This window comes from Artemia franciscana, chromosome 16, assembly GCF_032884065.1.
Source record: "Artemia franciscana chromosome 16, ASM3288406v1, whole genome shotgun sequence".
NCBI lineage: Eukaryota > Metazoa > Arthropoda > Branchiopoda > Anostraca > Artemiidae > Artemia > Artemia franciscana.
In genome coordinates this window covers 31512938-31530734 of record NC_088878.1, presented here as the reverse complement: position 1 = coordinate 31530734, position 17797 = coordinate 31512938, and the positions used below count along the sequence as shown (strand labels likewise).

At 36.4% G+C, this 17797-nt stretch overlaps 1 protein-coding gene across 1 annotated transcript in view; it reads right to left on the bottom strand.

Annotated features, from left to right (window-relative positions):
- LOC136037343 (succinate--CoA ligase [ADP-forming] subunit beta, mitochondrial-like) overlaps nucleotides 1–17797 on the bottom strand; it is a gene marked incomplete in the record, with an annotated part of 168344 nt that overhangs the window by 111902 nt on the left and 38645 nt on the right.

Below are 17797 nucleotides of genomic sequence, written 5' to 3'. Positions count from 1 at the left end.
GCCTGTTTAGCGAGCTAATAAAGTTCTGCTTAAAAATCAAAGATGGCTAGCCAATCTTAAGTTCATCACAACGGGGTAGTCAAAGCTACTAAATGATTATGTATTGCCATTCAAATTTGTACCGTAAAGAGTGGCAGGTGGAAGGTGCGGCAGACTCCCTCATATACAGAATAGTTTATCTCTGTTTTACGTTTCACTGTCGCTCTTTACTTTCACTTGAAAAAAATTTCTTTCTATTCAGTGACTTACGAGGTCAGGCGCTTTCTCTTACTATCCTCGGTCAGTTGTCAAATCTAAACATGGCCATTTTGTCCATTGTGTTCTCTTTTCGCAAGAGCAGTTTATTGCTCTGTCAGCAAATTGACCTTGTTATTTTCCATATCACTTCCCCCAAATTAACATATATTTCAAAGAGTTCATTTATCCGAAAATCTAAAAGCTTGAACTTTCAAAAAGAAAAGAAAAAAGGAATCGTTTATATTTTCAAGATAGCCAAGAACTGTCAAGTCATGTCCCGCCGGAAAATATAATTAGTTGGTTGTATCTCCGACATGGAAAATGTTTTGTATCATTTTTCCCCGTCAAAAAGAAAATATTGGTTTCTATGCCAGAGTTGCCACTCCGTGATTCAAATCGAAGATTTTGGATCAAAATGGAAAATCTGCTGCCACAAAGTACTTGTTTTGCTCCCACGTACAGTAAATTTGGGAATATAGTGAATCAGTCCACTTGACTTGTTTGTGAGAAACTGGGCTCGATTTGGCTTTTCTTGCACTGAGTCATAACTTAGCTCATTTTTTGACAGAGTAAGTTGAATGGTCGGATTAAGCTTATTTTACTCCTAGTCAGGGTTTGCAACCCAAGCAGGCCAAAAACTGTCCAATTATTTCTTGTGTCTTTTCAACAAATCTTTGAGTTTTGATCAATCCGAAGCTGTCCTACGACAAAATAAGCAATTTGTCTCTAATGTGTTCTGCAACAGTTCAAAATATATATGGTTTTCAGTAAAGCACATACGACTTTGGCCTTTTAGAAGGCTTGAGGCGTGGTCGCCTCATTGCTGTAGCTTTTATATTTATACGTTTTACAGTATTTTGGATTTTCTTTTTCTTTTGTTGTTGTTGATGAATGACAACAACGCAAATATTTTGGCTCACTTTTAAATAAGATTGGACCTAATTTTGTCGTTTTTGTCTTTCCAAATTAAAAACAAATTGATTTTCCCTCTTTCTCGTCTTTAAAAGCAAATCAAAATTTTGTCATATTGCCTACCATAACAGGTATATTTTACTAATTGATAAGCACACTAATTTCCATTGTTATTTTTCTTTTACTAAAGAAAGAAGGAGAACTATTATAATGAGCAGAGGACCAACTTACAGTTACCACTCGTCTTTCCAATGAACATGGAAAGCGTTTTTATTCACTTTTTCCCAACAGCAGATACAAGTAAGAAAGAGAGAAAAGAGAGAAAGAGCAGAGTTCAATTGTAAAGAAGGGCCTGACCAACATTTGATAGATGTATTTGTTCTTTTGGTTTGTCGTTGACCTATCACACCTCTCAAGCAAAGTACGGTTCGATCCCCACCACAGTAAAGTTGGGCGACAAGCTTGCTACTTCTCCGTGTAAAAAAGACCCAGCAAATTAAACGGTCACTTTGACACCCTTTGTGCCAGCGACGGCCAGGAAGCAACCTCTTAGAATTGTTTCAAACCTTCATTTCTCTCCCTGTATCGTCTTAAAACCACATTAACCCAAAGACTCTCCCTTAAAAATGATGAACTAAATTCATTGTTGAAATTTCTTTTTAACATTTTCGGTTCACTGGTGAAATTCAATTTCAAAATTGTTTCAAACCTTCATTAACCTCCCTGTATCCTCTTAAAACCACATTAACCCAAAGACTCTCCCTTGAAAAACGTTAAAATGATGAACTTAAAATTCATTGTTAATCTTTTTTTAACATTTTCAATTCATTGTTGAAATTCAATTTCAAAATTGTTTCAAATTGAAATTCCTCGCATAAATTCTGACCAGATATTTTTTAAACGGTACTAGTAATTTACGGTACTAGTAAAACTATGAGTAGGCTCAAAACTTTCTAGCATACCAAGAACCGCACAGTACTTGATGTAGTATTATTTAAACGGGTGCAGTCGCCAAACTGAGTCAGGCTACAAAGGCTCATTGCCTCCAAATTAACGGGGCATCTTAGAACATCCCATAAAAAATTGAATTTTGCCATTGACCCGTAATACCAAAAAAAAACCAACCTCCAGAATTTTGTTTCAAATATTCATTCTGCACTTATTTTGCACTTATATCTCAACAAAATTTAAAGCTACTTATCATTCAGCTTATATACCATGAATCGTATAGAAATAGAATCTGTTTGACCACTCCGTATTTATTGATAAAGTGTAGGATAAGATATAGATATTTATTTCAAAAAGATCACTATCACAAGCCCTCAAGGGTCGAATTCGGACTTCGGAGTCGACTAACAAAGCAAACAAAGCAAAAAACACTAATAATAATGAATAATCAAATTATGAGTCAAACAAAAAAAAAATCGGTCAAACTAAACTTGAACAAATACAAGTCAGAAAAAAAAGGGAAGGGGACAAAAAAAATCTAATAATACAGAAAAGAACAAGAAATAAAGATATATATATATATATCTACAAATTAAAAGGGACACTAAAAAGTCCAAAAACTCACAAAAAAAAAGAACGAAGCATAAAACACACGAAAAACACATAAGAATTAAAAGGGAAACTAAACCAAAACAGGGGGGGCAAGCAAATTAGTGCAACGACCTAAAGCACCTCACATGAAAGAAGGGGGGGGGGAGAAACTAGTTGGCTATTTTATTTATTTTTTCTGTGATGAAGGGGACAAAGATTTTTCATATCTAGAAGTAACGCAGCGAATGGGGGACAAAACTGGGATAGGCTCAGAAACAGCTCGAGGCTGTCGTAATCTGGATGGTGAGTGACGTTTGGGGAAAATACTTGCCGTCCGAGGGTTCGTTATTGCATTTTTTTGAAAAACGGAGGCACAACGACGACCTCCTTCGCTCAAGGGTTTCCAAACTAGCTTTTTTTACGAGCAGAGAGTAAGACACTTTGCGTTCTTTGAAAATTATTCGCAAGGCTCTTTTTTGGATTGACTAAATTTTGTCTGATTCTTCACGGGAGATGCCAGGGTGCCAAACTGGACAAGCAGATTCAAGATGCGGGCGGACAAAAGACATGTGCAACCTTAAGGAGTGAGAAGGGGGGACAGTATATTTATTTAAGAGCTTAAGGAGGGTGATAGACGCATTAGCTTTATGAATGATATCTTTAACGTGGATATCCCACTTTAAATTTGAAGAAAGTGTGACTCCAAGTAATTTAACCGAGGACGCATAAATTTCAGGAGGGATAGGATTAAGAAAACAGGGCGAGGATTTGAGGAAACAAATCGGCATTACCATGGAGTTAGAGGGGTTTACTGTCATATTTAGGCCTAAAGCCTCACTTCCAATTTCATTGAGGATACTCATAGGGTCGCTTATTAAATTTCTGAAGCAACTTTCAACAATCGTTAGGTCATCAACAAATTTCCAACGGTCAGCAACTTCCTTCGCGAGGCTGTTAATCATATCTGAAAAAAGGAGGGGGCCTAGGAGAGTTCCTTGGGGTATGCCATTGTAGATAAGGAGAGGATTTGAGTAATGGTTCTGGTATTTAACCACCTGCGATCTATTTGTTAAAAAGGAGGCAACGAATGTCTTCTAGTATTGACAATAGTCATTATCTTCACTGCCATTATCATTATTTCTTAGTCTATTTTTTTTCCTTGATAAAAGTAAATCCTTACACCACTTCTACTTGTCACAGAGCTGAACCAGTACCGTTATTTAAAGGAGCAAAACCGTTACTTAACTGAGCAGTAACGATCCTCAGATAATTTGTTTCTCAATTACAAATATATATGTGCTTATATGTGAGATGCAGATCAAGGGGCACGGGGCTAGTGAATTGTTCCTTGAGGGTTACACACACACAAAAAGAATGCGATAAAAGGCCACAACTTTTCAAATTTTTATTCCGGGGAATCTTGGTGGATGGTTGAGGCATTATCTTACGCTCAAGCGTCGAAGTATCCTCAAAAGCAAACAAATCACTAGAAAAGTAATTTACTTTCAGAACATAACTGACCAAGTGTCTATGAATGTATGTAGGATTACGTATCGAAACAGAAAATCATAGAACTTTAATGACTTTTACAATTAGGTTTTTATTATCGAATTTCTTTCTTGATTTGATCAGTCTGATAATCCTTGAATAAAAGAAACAATAGATTTTGAACAGCCGAGTTGGTCCTCATGATTTATTTCAGTTATTTGCCAGCAAGAGGCTGAAGCAATTTAATGAATTCATGTTCGCGGTAGTTTAACACTTGGGGGCATAATGTCGGGCTGTATCATGAGGGGGGGGGGGTTAAGAAGGGTTAACACGTTTTTTGCTACAAGGCTGTAGCAATTAAATGAATTCATGTTCGCAGTGGTTTAACACTTGGGGGCATAATGTCAGGCTGCATCAGGGGGCGGGGAAGGGTTAACGAGTTCTTGAAATATTTTACATACTTGTAAATTGCTCTAAAAAAATGTAGGCGATAAAACCCCGAACAACCCACGAACAATATTTTTTTGCAACCCCTATCCGAAAAACTGGTTCATTTCTATGACATAATAATAGACTTGGGGAAGAGGAAGAGCTTACCCTGTGATCTGAACATTTAAAGGGGATATACATTAGTCGGCCATTCAGGTTTCTAAAGTCGAAATTATATAAATTAACTACTTTGGTGATTAATATAGGGCTACAAATAGCCGGTTTCCGTATTCGCATTGATCACCTAAGTAAAATAGTAATGACCTCGCGAACGAGCCGTGGGTTAGTTCGCCGTTCGTTACGCCTTTTCCTCTTTTCCAGAGCTTATACCTGTTTTGTCAAGTTTCGTCCTGTTTGAAATGTATCCCTAAATAAATTCGTGTATGCCTGTATGCGTTAACTTTAAAAGAGACTACATGTTTGATAACCCTTTTAGTTTTGTTTAATTTTTGTTATATTTCGCAGAATAGAGCCTTACGACAATCTAATTATTCGACATAATAAATGGCAGTGTTTAAGCTCATCTTAACTATGGAAACTCAAGCCATACGGTGGATTACAGGCAAAGATTACCACAGGACCTGCAAAGTTCTGCCACGTCATCCTAAGGTAAGCTTTAACGTCATTTCAATATGTTCAAATATTCACAACTTTTTCAAATCTATCTATATATATAAAAATAAGTTGTCTGTGGATCTGTGGATCGTGGATCAGGTGACGTCATGTTTCGGCTGACGTCATGAAATTATTTGCCATCATTTTTGCTTTGAAGGTGACGTCATTCAAGTTATATAAGACATATGTTCGCGTAGAATTCTATTAATGTTTAAGTTTACAATGACTGATGAAGATGCTCAAAGAGTCTATGCCAAAAAACTTGCTGCTGATAGAGAAAGTCAGAAAAGAAAGCGTGCCGAGGAACTACCAGAGCAACGCGAAAGCAGACTTGCTGCTAAAAGAGAAAGTGAAAAAAGAAGGCGTGCCGAGGAAAAAAGAAGGCGTGCCGAGGAATCAAAAGACCAACAGGGAAACAGGCTTGAGGCTGATAGAGAAAGAAAGAACAGAAAGCATGCCGAGGAACTACCAGAGCAACGCAGAAGCAGACTTGCTGCTAAAAGAGAAAGTGAAAAAAGAAGGCGTGCCGAGGAATCAAAAGACCAGCAGGGAAACAGGCTTGCTGCTGATAGAGAAAGAAAGAACAGAAAGCATGCCGAGGAACTACCAGAGCAACGCAGAAGCAGACTTGCTGCTAAAAGAGAAAGTGAAAAAAGAAGGCGTGCCGAGGAATCAAAAGACCAGCAGGGAAACAGGCTTGCTGCTGATAGAGAAAGTAAGAAAAGAAAGCGTGCCGAGGAATCAGAGCAATCTGATCTATATATATATATATATATATATATATATATATATATATATATATATATATATATATATATATATAAAATTAGTTGCCGTCATTTTTGCTTTGAAGGTGACGTCATTCAAGTTATATAAGACATATGTTCGCGTAGAAATCTATTAATGTTTAAGTTTACAATGACTGATGAAGATGCTCAAAGAGTCTATGCCAAAAAACTTGCTGCTGACTACCAGAGCAACGCGAAAGCAGACTTGCTGCTAAAAGAGAAAGTGAAAAAAGAAGGCGTGCCGAGGAATCAAAAGACCAGCAGGGAAACAGGCTTGAGGCTGCATGCCGAGGAACTACCAGAGCAACGCAGAAGCAGACTTGCTGCTAAAAGAGAAAGTGAAAAAAGAAGGCGTGCCGAGGAATCAAAAGACCAGCAGGGAAACAGGCTTGAGGCTGATAGAGAAAGAAAGAACAGAAAGCATGCCGAGGAACTACCAGAGCAACGCAGAAGCAGACTTGCTGCTAAAAGAGAATGTGAAAAAAGAAGGCGTGCCGAGGAATTACAAGAACAGCAAGAAATCAGGCTTGCTGCTGATAGAGAAAGTAAGAAAAGAAAGCGTGCCGAGGAATCACAAGAACAGCAAGAAATCAGGCTTGCTGCTGATAGAGAAAGTAAGAAAAGAAAGCGTGCCGAGGAATTACAAGAACAGCAAGAAATCAGGCTTGCTGCTGATAGAGAAAGTAAGAAAAGAAAGCGTGCCGAGGAATCAGAGCAATCTGAAAGTTATCGCCTGGCATTCAGGTACAACCCATTCGATGATTATAGCTTGAGTAGATGTGTTCAAATCGGGACAATGTCTAAAATTTGTCCCTATTGCAAGGCCTTGAAATTCAATGGTGAAACAATGGGAATGTGTTGCGCCTCAGGAAAAGTTAAACTTCCTCTATTGGCTGCACCACCAGAGCCATTGAAGACTTTCCTTACTGGAACTACGTCAGAATCTAAGCGTTTTTTGTCAAAAATCAGACAATACAACTCATGTTTCCAAATGACGTCGTTTGGAGCCCAAATCGAAAATCCAGATCAATTTATGTCTACTTTCAAAGTAAAAGGGCAAATTTATCATAGAGCAGGGTCCCTTCTACCATTCTCAGGCGAGAATCATAAATTTTTACAATTGTACTTCATCAGTGATAGAAATTATGAATTGAATGCACGTTGCGAAATTTCTCCCAACGTTGAAAGGACAATCGTTTCCCAATTGCAACATCTTTTCCACGAAAATAATAATTTAGTGCGTCTGTTCAAAACAGCCATCGATTTGATGCCTACTGATACTCATAAAATTGTTATTTCCGCTGACAAAACGCCTCCTGGCCAACATGTGCGTAGATACAATGCTCCGACTATCGAAGAAGTGGCAATCGTTATGGTCGGTGATCAGTTTTTACCTCGAGATATTATTCTACATAAGCGAAACGCTCAGTTGTTAAGAATTGCTGAAACTCATCGATGCTACGATGCCCTACAATATCCTATCATTTTTTGGGATGGAGCCGACGGCTATCACTTTAATATTAAATTGATGAATCCAGCCACTAACAAAGAAATGAATAAGAAATGCAGTGCAATGCATTATTATTCCTATAGACTAATGATTCGGCAGGATGAAGAAAATTATATTTTAAAATGCCGTGAATTGTTTCACCAATTTGTCGTGGATATGTATGCTAAAATTGAATCAGAACGTTTGCTATATATCCGCCTGAATCAGACCAAGCTCCGCTCTGAACAATACATTCATTTGCGAGATGCAGTTATAAATGACGACTTGCCGTAAAAAAAAAAAAACAATGGAAAACCTAATAGATGCCACAATCTTGACAGGGCCTTATGAGGGTGAGGCTGTTCTTATTCCTCGCATTCCCATGATTCCAACGGATCTGCTTTTTCAATTTAAAAGATTGCAATTCCCAATTCGATTAGCATTTGCAACCACCATCAACAAAGCTCAAGGGCAATCACAAGAAAAATGCGGTATAGATCTTAATACAGATTGCTTTACCAATGTACAATTGTATGTTGCATCTTTGAGGGTCGGTAAACCTGACAATCTATTTATACGCACAGACAATGGGACAGCGAAGACTGTTGTATATTCACAAGTTGTTTGTTTGTAAAAAGAGCGTTTGCATATGACGTCATTATTAGTACATACGGCTTTGTATATGGACAGACAATGGGAAAGCCAAGAATGTTGTATATTCGCAATTTTTACGTAGTTTGAAACACATATATAAATCTATCTATATTCACAGGTGGGACACAGGGACACAACTAATATGGCGCGTAACTAATATGGCGCGTAACGACTTACGCGCGCGGGGGGGCTTGGGGGGTTGCGAAGCGCCCCACCAACTAGGTGTTGGGGTGGCGCGAAGCGCCACCCCAACAGCTAGTTAATAATAATTAATAATAAATAATAATAAATTAATAATAAAAAACAATTAATAATTTTTAAAATTAATAATTAATAAAAAAATCGTTGATTTTTTTTACTCAAATGAAACCAGAAAATTTAGTCTAAGAGATCGATGGCACCGCGTATTTTGCAACAAAGATTGATGAAGTTCTATCCCGAAAATAACAACAACACTACTCAATATCAATACATAATAAAAATCGTTTGAGTTACTATACTCTTCTTCAAAAAAGGAAGAAATTAATCAGTATTTCATTATAATGAACAACTTCCCAGTTGCAATTACTACTCGTACTTTTATTGAGGCCATGTGAAGCTAGCTCTATTACTTCACCTTTCCATCGAAAGTAATAGGTGAAAATTGAAAGTTGTCTTTTCTGAAAAGAATGCTATTGCCTCAGTAGCAGTAAAAAAAAAATTACCTATAAAACTAATATTTCGATAAGCGAATTAATGCACTAAAAGACGAAAAAGTCCAGAAGATTCCAAATTTCTAAAAGCAATTTTGTACGGAGACAGATAAACATAATGAATGAAGGCTAAAAAGAGTAAGTATATGTTTTTTTGGTGTTATATAAAGGTGACACCGGCAAGGAAGGGGAAATATTACTTCAATACGAGACTTCACTGAGGTGGAGGATATACTACTACTACTGCTACTACCAAAAACTCATTACAGAAACAAGTCACCTAAGGACAATATGGCTACACACACTCCTCCTCCATCCTGTTCTATTCAAAACATCCCTCTTTACACACTCCCAAGAAGTTCACTTCCCCCTTAAATACTTCCTTACGACACCGTCCCCATTTGGGGACGAATAATTCTTCGTTTGGCCCTAGACGGTTGCCCGACCAAGGCGTTCTTGGGCAATCTGTCACCCTTCACCCTCAGAACATTTCCTAGCCATCTCAACCTTTCTCTCATTATAGCAATAGAGAGGGGGATTGATCCACATTTCTGAACAGCTGACTGTTATAGTCAGTCAATCGGATACCCACAAAAAAAACGTATGCATTTTACGAATGCATATTCGATTTCCGAGGAAAATATCTAGCACAAGATCTGGAAAGCTCTAGGAGAGGATATAAAGTGAGTCATTTTCTTAAGGTGTTATGTTTTGCCACTTGTAGAAAGGAGTAAGTATTTAGGGAGTTTAAGTCAAGGACTGGTCCATATTTTTGTCCGAGGCGTGGAGTTAACGAGGACTTTGAGCACTTTATGTCCAATCATAAGGCTTTAAATTTGAGGGACGGCATATTTGGGATTGAGGGTAGAGGGAAAGCATGGACGATGGTCATTGAGGAGCAATTGTCGACTGAATATGGGAATGGGGGGAAGCACGTCTGTATGGCGATGCACCACAAATTTTTTTATGAGTGGAGTATGAGCGGGATAAGCGAAAATGAGTGAAAGGTTAATTTGCATTACGAAGGATTTAGTTGTTATTCTGCTGTTTTTGGGATTAGAAGTTTTTTCTTTTGCTCTTTTTTGAAGTTTAGACTTAGTTACTTTTGTAAACCGGGACCAATGTAGCAAGTGGGAATCTATGATATTACGGTTTATACCCTCTACAAAGCGACATATCAGGGCGTGGGGGGATTTGAAGACTTTTACCTAAGAAGGCTGAATTTTTCTTTTCATTTCAATTCCTATAATTTCCATAAAAAAGTGTGGTCAAACATGGGAATATAAAACAATAAACAACGACAACAAATATAAGATCAAATAGTTCGTGGGAACGAGCAGTAAGTAAGGAGTGAATCGGCCCAATAGTTACCAAAGCTCTAGAAATAAGAAACTCTAAAGCGCTTTTTATGCTGACTCCAAACACATAAAATTTATGAAGTTTAATGTTACCTATCAAAAGTTACGAGACTGAGAAAATTCGTATGATTTTCGAAACAGGAGGGTAGAGGGGGAAACACCCAGAAAAGTTGAGGAATCTTAACGAAAATCGCACAATGTGATTCAGCATATCAGAGCTACAAAGGAGGTTTCAAGCTCACATCTGCAAAAATGTCGAATTTTTTTTTTCTTACTACCTCATGAAAAACGACAGGGGCGTGTTTATTTATTATTTTCTTTTTCGCCAGAGTGATCGAACCATTGGTCCCGGAATATCCCGAGAGGGTTCATTCGAACGAAAATTAAAAGTTCTAGCGCTCTTTTGGAGTGACCAAAAAGATTTGAAGGCAACTAACTCCTCTCCTACAACCCTTTTTCCCAGAGACAATCCGATCAAATTTTTTAGATACCCCTTTATTCAGCATAATTGAACGGTCAAATAACCACGCCTCTGGGCATAACAAGACCCCCATATCCCTTGGGGAAATGGCTGTAAGTGAGGAAACTTGCCTATTGTTTACATACAAGCATTTGTAACAAATACAAGTATGTGTTATTGGGAAGTAAACAGAAATTTTTCAGGAGAGGAATTTTTTGCGGGGAGATTTTTTGTTCCGTGGGGAGCAAAGTTTCCAGGAATGAACTTTCGAGAGAAATTTGCCAGAATTCCTATCCGAAATTCTTTTTAATTTTCTTGCTTTCTCTTTACAGATTCAACTTTGCATGTGGAAGTGTTCCGGGGAAACTGTCAAGGGGAAATTTGAGAGGGGGTGGAATTGTCTGAAAGATTTACTGAAGGAGAGATTCTCCATGGGGGAATTTTCTGCGGGAAAATTTTTTATAGAAGGAGGGGATTTCCAGAAAAAAAATTACGGAGGGGATTTTGATATTTGAAAAACTATCAGAGATTGAAGGACAAACACGTCTTATTTCAAATGAAAGTAGACTAAGGAGATTTTTCAAAGTAGAATTGTCTTCAAGAGATTTCCAGGTGGGAATTTCCAGCAAAGATGGAATCGTCCGAGCGAAGAGGGATTTTTTGTTGGAGAAATTAATCGCAAAGGAGTTTTCGTGGGAGCGGGGGGGGGGCATTTTCCATGGACGTGGGAGGCGGATTTCCGGATATTGCTAGCGAAATGATTAGACATTAAGTAAAAAAACAAGTTTCTTTTTCAACTGAAAGTAAGGAGCAACATCAAAACTTAAAACGAACAAAAATTACTCCGTATATGACCCCCCCCTTTTCAATACCTCGATTTTTGCACTTAAGTTTGGCTTTTTGTCTCAATTCTTCAAGAACGACAAGGTCGTTTCCTTAAACACAAGGTCGTTTAAATAGAAGCTTTTTTAAAATATTAAAAAAACCGCAGCTTGAAGAGCGATGTGTGAAGGAGGGGGCACCCCTCCTCATATTTAGAATAACTTCTGTTCGTTTTAAGTTTTAATACTCCTTACTTTCAATTGAAAAAACTTGTTTTTTGTTTAATTAAACATACGATTGTTTGTAACTTTTCTTCTCATTTTCCATAAACAGAATGATTTTTTTCATCTTAATAAATAGATAATTTCAAAAGTATTTATTTTTGAATAAGCTCTTAATTCAATTTCATGTTCGATCTTCATTCCAAAGGGTGAGGCGGGTAGAAAGAAGTATGCAAGTATAAGACGATCCTCAAAGCGCTCCAACAACTCTTAGAGAATCTTATTTCAACAATTTTGTTTGATCCCATAGCTACTTACTTCATTCGAGAGGGAGAGGTAGAATTATGTAAGCACATCACTCAACGACTCTCATAGTATCTCACTTCAACAATTACATTCCATCCCATGGATAATTACTTCATTAAAAGGGGGGAGGGGGAGCATATAAGCGTACATAGCTCTCAAAGCACTTCAACAATTCTTACAACATCTCATTTAAACAATTTTTTCCATGTCATAGCTAGTTGCATCATTCGAGGGGGGGGGGAGTATATAGTTCTCACAGTTCCTCAACAGCACCGACACTACCTCACTTCATCAATTGTCTTAAATCCCATAGCAACTTCCTTCATTCGAGAGGGTGGGTAGAAGTATGTAGCCGTAACAGTACGTCAGCAGTACTCACACTACCTCATTTCATGAATTGTGTCCTATCCCAAAGCTACTTACTTCGTTAGAAGTTGGGGAGGAATATATGGCTCTCACAGCACCTCAATGGCACCTATACTGCCCTATTTAATCAACTGTATCCATCCCAGAGCCACATACTTCATTCCAGAGGGTGGGGAGGAAGTATGGAGCCCTCACAGTAACTTACTTACTTACTTTGAGAGGTGGGGAGGAGTATATAGCTCTAACAGTACCCACACAGCCTTATTTCATCTATCATATCCATTCCTATAGCTACTTACTTCATTCGAGAGAGTGGAGAGGAGCATGTAGGCCTCATATTATCATCAGCGCCCCAATTACCCCGTTTCATCAACTAGGTCCAATCCCATTGCTGTTTACTTCATTTAAAAATACACTCTCAGCAGAGATATTTATCAAATTTATAATACTGTTCCCAGTCTCATAAAAAAATATTTATTGCTGCAAAGAACAAAACTTAAAGTGGTACTTGGATGTAACAGCATTTTATGAAGTGCTGAATAAGTACGATGGAACTATACTTTGGATAGAATTTAGTGTCAGCAGTAACATTTTAATTAACTACCACAGCATTTATAAGAGGTACTCAGTGTTAGGCCTAGCTAAGAATAAGACTTTAAGTAAAAAGTTTGAAGCATAGGTTCCAATAAGAGTATAATAGTATTCCTATAAGTATACGGGCCTTTCTACTTGAACAAAATAACATTTCGTGAAGTAATGAATGGGAAAAATAAAAAGGTAGTTTGGATACATTTTAGGGATAGCCGTTTTATTTTGGTGCAATGCGGCACTACTTTAAGTCACAGCCGGCTTCTTAGGCCTAGCTACATTAGGATTAAATATACGGAAAAAAGAAGAAAAAAAAGCTCCTATAATGGCATTCAGATTAGGTATTGTTGGGAATCACACTGGGCCTCACATAGGGGTTGAGTTGCATGAAGGTTCAGTTAAATGGGGGTGGAGTTGCACAAGGGTTACGCAACAGGGGGTTTAGTTACAAGAGGGTTCAGTTAAATAGGGTTGATTTGCGTGAGGGTTCAGTTACGCAAAGATTCAGTTTCACTCGGGTTCAGCTGCACAAGGGTTCGCTTGAACAGGGTTTCATTTGCATCTGAACCACGAGGCACGAGGGTTCAGTTACAGGCGCATATTTTTTTGTAGTCGTGGTTATGAAATATTGCGTTTCTTGTCCAGTCACTAACAAAGCATCAATCGATCTTTCAAACTAGCTTATATCCCTTTCTTCCCATATTAAATCACCGAAGACCAAACTCTTATAAGCTTCCGATTCTCTTGGTTTGCCTGTCTCTTTTGCCGTTCTCCTTTCTCAGTTTGCAACTCTTATATGTTTGTCTTTTGGTCCTATACTTGTAATAACCCTTTAAATACAGACTTAAATATCATTGAAGTAATCTACTTCTTTGTTACATGGACTTGACTAAACTGGTTTTGACTTTTTAAACAAAAACTTAAAAGAAACAGTAAAATGACACATTTAAAATAAGTTAAGTGGGTATTCCAAACTAGTTTTGTCTCTGGGGCAGTATGCCACTGTTTTTCAGAAAGCTGGATATGCTTACAGACTCATCTTGAGTACAGGCAATTTTTGAGATAATGTTTTCTAACAGTTTTTAAAGTAAACAATTAGACATAAATTGTAATCATTCAGAATATTCATTTCGTATGCATGCGTCTATTCAATCATTTAGGAACGATTGTATACTTGCATTCGCCCCCTCGTCAATACCTCGCTCTTTGTGCAAAAGTATTTTTAGTACTTTCAAAAGAGCTATTATTCTAATTAAACGGTTTTTGTGCTTCAGCAGTCATTCTTAAAGAATTGGAAAAAAAATCCGAACTTTAGCGTAAAGAGCGAGGTATTGACGAGGAGGCGAGCCCCCTCATGTAAGTAATAATTTTTGTTCGTTTCAAGTTTTAATGTTGCTCTACTTTCAGTTGAAAAAATTTTTTCAATTTAATCAACAGAAAGGGGGAAGAATATACAAAGCTTAAAAAAGTTTCAAAAAGCTACAACCCCTCAAGTGCCATACACAAAGATTTGCTCACTCTTTTTTGCCTAAACTCGTTAAAACAATTTAACAAGTGAACCGTTCGTTTCATTTTTTCTGTTTTCATTTTTTTCTGCTTTCATTTGTCTGTCGTTTTTTCCTTGTGATTGTAAAAGCAGCATGATTAAGTGTTCAGTTTTGAGCACCACAATAGCTATATATGCAAACACGAATACACATTTTTCTTAAATCTCTGATTAGCCTGTTTTCAGATTCCTCAAAATTACTCAACAAAAAACAGGCTTTTTCAAGTGAAAGTAAGGAGCAACATTAGAACTTAAAACGAACAGAAATTACTACGTATATGAGGGGGTCTTCCCCTCCTCAATACCTCGCTCTTTGCGGTAAAATTTTTTTTTAGAACCTTTAAAAATATTTGTTATTTTAATCAACCGGCCCTTGTGTTTCAACATAACAAGCCGATTCTTTTGATATATCTATTGATATAGAAATTCCATTTTTAGAGTTTCGGTTACTTTTGAGCCAACCTACGCAACCAAAATATAATTGTATAAATTAGGTCGCACGCTGAATTATGTTTTCGTGAGGGGAGGGGATCAAATTGAGTATAAGTATTAAAATAAAGAAACAATATGGAAAATAGAAAATATTATAGGGATGAATCTTCAGATAAGGGAGGAGAGGCAGAGCATGAAGCCCCTGTCCCTTCTATTAGTGACAACTGAATTAGCATTATTTATATTATTTAATAGGATTATTTACTCTAAGGGAAAGGAAACAAAAATTGGGTAAGTCAAAAGACCCAAATAGAATCAAACATGCAAACCACGCCCCATAGTAACCAAAACCTTAAAAGGCCGTTAAAGAAAACCCTCTAGTGATGAAAAATTACCACTTATGGTTGATTCAGGAGTGGTGATGAATTGTTATAATAATTTGTAATTTTGAAAACAAATTTATAGAAATTTCGAAAACGAGCCCAAAACCAATCGAAAATGGCGTCAGATCGAAATGAAAATTAAACCATTGGAATTGTCATTATCGAAAATACATTCCAGGTAAACTACAGTTCTCTAACCCCTATTTTGAGGTAGTAAAGAAAGTGTGGGCTCTAAGTAAAAAAGAAAACTAACTATTATTATATGAAAGAAATCCATTTCTTCTTTTTGTAAAAAAATTGAAGTTGACACGTATTATTTTACTTATTTTTTAAACGATGTGTCGCGTTTGTTATTTTAAGCTACATGATTACAATTTCATTTAATAATATTTTTTTTACACTTTTGAATAATTCAATAATAATTGTGCTTTATTTTTTAGTACATAATATTAATAATTTCGATAGTTTATTAATACTGTTAATAATACAATTATAATATTAATAATATACTAGTATTATATTATTCTACCATATTATTAATTTTAATGTGTCAATTTTATATTAATTTTTCTATTAATATTTTTATATAAATCTTAAAGAAAATATAAAAATAATTTTATATTTTCTAATGATTTTTTTAACAATTTAATAAAAATTTCTTTTAATTAACAATTCCTAAATTTTCGCTGTTATAAGGGAAATCAAAGTATAACAATAATAAAAGGATGCTAGTAACCCTACTTCAGCATTAGACATAAACGATGAATGACCTTAATATTTTGTTTTAGGAAATTTAACTTCGCAGCAAGAAATTAAAAACTAGGGAAACAGGATTATTGGGAAATGGAATGGTAATTTGGAATAATAATAGGGAAATGGATGAATAACTATTCAACATTGCTGTAAATCCAAAATCAAAAATGAGACTCAGCCTAAACGAGAATATACTTAGGTGGTTAACTTGCCAAGAAGAGGCAGGGAGATCAAAGTTTTTCTTTTTCTTGAAATCATTTCTACGTAAAATTCATATTTAAAGTAGTTATTATTAATTAAATTATTTCGTTTTTCTACTGAACTAAAAACCAGAAACCACTAACCCTCTAACCACCACCTTTTCCCCCAAAAAATTCTGATAATGTATTGAAAGCTTATAATAAAAATACAGAAAAAATAGTGTCAGTGAAATGGTTATAATTACATATGTATAATGTATAATCAAATTAATAATTTATGTTTTCATGATATTAATGACGTAGAACATACAAGGTTAATACTTATATAATAACAATTTTCATAATCATCAAACAGTTCGTGGTAACTATTGAGCTGTAGTAAGGAGCGACCCGGCTCAATAGTAAACGAAACTCTAAAAAACGGAATTTTGATTTCACACTGATTCTAAATATATAAGTTTCAATTAATTTAGTCTTTGTCATCAAAAGTTACGAGCCTGAGAAAATTTGCCTTATTTTGGAAAATAGGGGGAAACATCCCCTAGAAGTCATAAAATCTTAACGAAAATCACACCATCGCATTCGGCGTATCAGAGAATCCTATAGCAAAAATTTCAAGCTCCTATCTAAAAAAATGTGGAATTTCGTATTTTTTGCCAGAAGACAAATCACGGGTGCGTGTTTATTTGTTTGTTTTTTGTTTTTGTTTTTCCCAGGGGTCATCGTATCGACCAAGTGGTCCTAGAGTGTCGCAAGAGGGCTCATTCTTAAGGAAATGAAAAGTTCTAGTGCCCTTTTTAAGTGATCAAAAAAATTGGAGGGCACCTAGGCCCTCTCCCAAGCTCATTTTTTTACAAAAGTCAACGGATCAAAATTTTAAGATAGCCATTTTGTTCCGCATAGTCGAAAACCATAATAACTATGTCTTTGGGAATGACTTACTCCCCCACAATCCCTGGGGGAGAGGCTGCAAGTTACAAACTTTGACCAGTGTTTACATATAGTAATGGTTATTGGCAAGTGTACAGTCGTTTTCAGGGGGATTTTTTTGGTTTATGGGGTGGGGTTGATGGGAGGGGGCTATGTGGGAGGATCTTTCCTTGGAGGAATATGTCATGGGGGAAGAAAAATTCAATGAAAAGGGCGCAGGATTTTCTAGCATTACTATAAAAAAAACAATGAAAAAATAAACATGAAAACGTTTTTTTCAATTGAAAGTAAGGAATAGCATTGAAATTTAAAACGAACAGAGATTATTACGCATATGAGGGGTTCTAAAAATACTTTAGCATAAAGAGCGAGGTATTTAGGAGGAGATAAATACCTCGCTCTTTATGCTAAAGTATTTTTAGTAATTTCAACTATTTATTCTACGGCCTTTTTGATTCAGGGTTCATTCTTAAAGAATTGGGACAAAACTTACGATTTAGTGTAAAGAGCGAGGTATTAACGAGGGTAC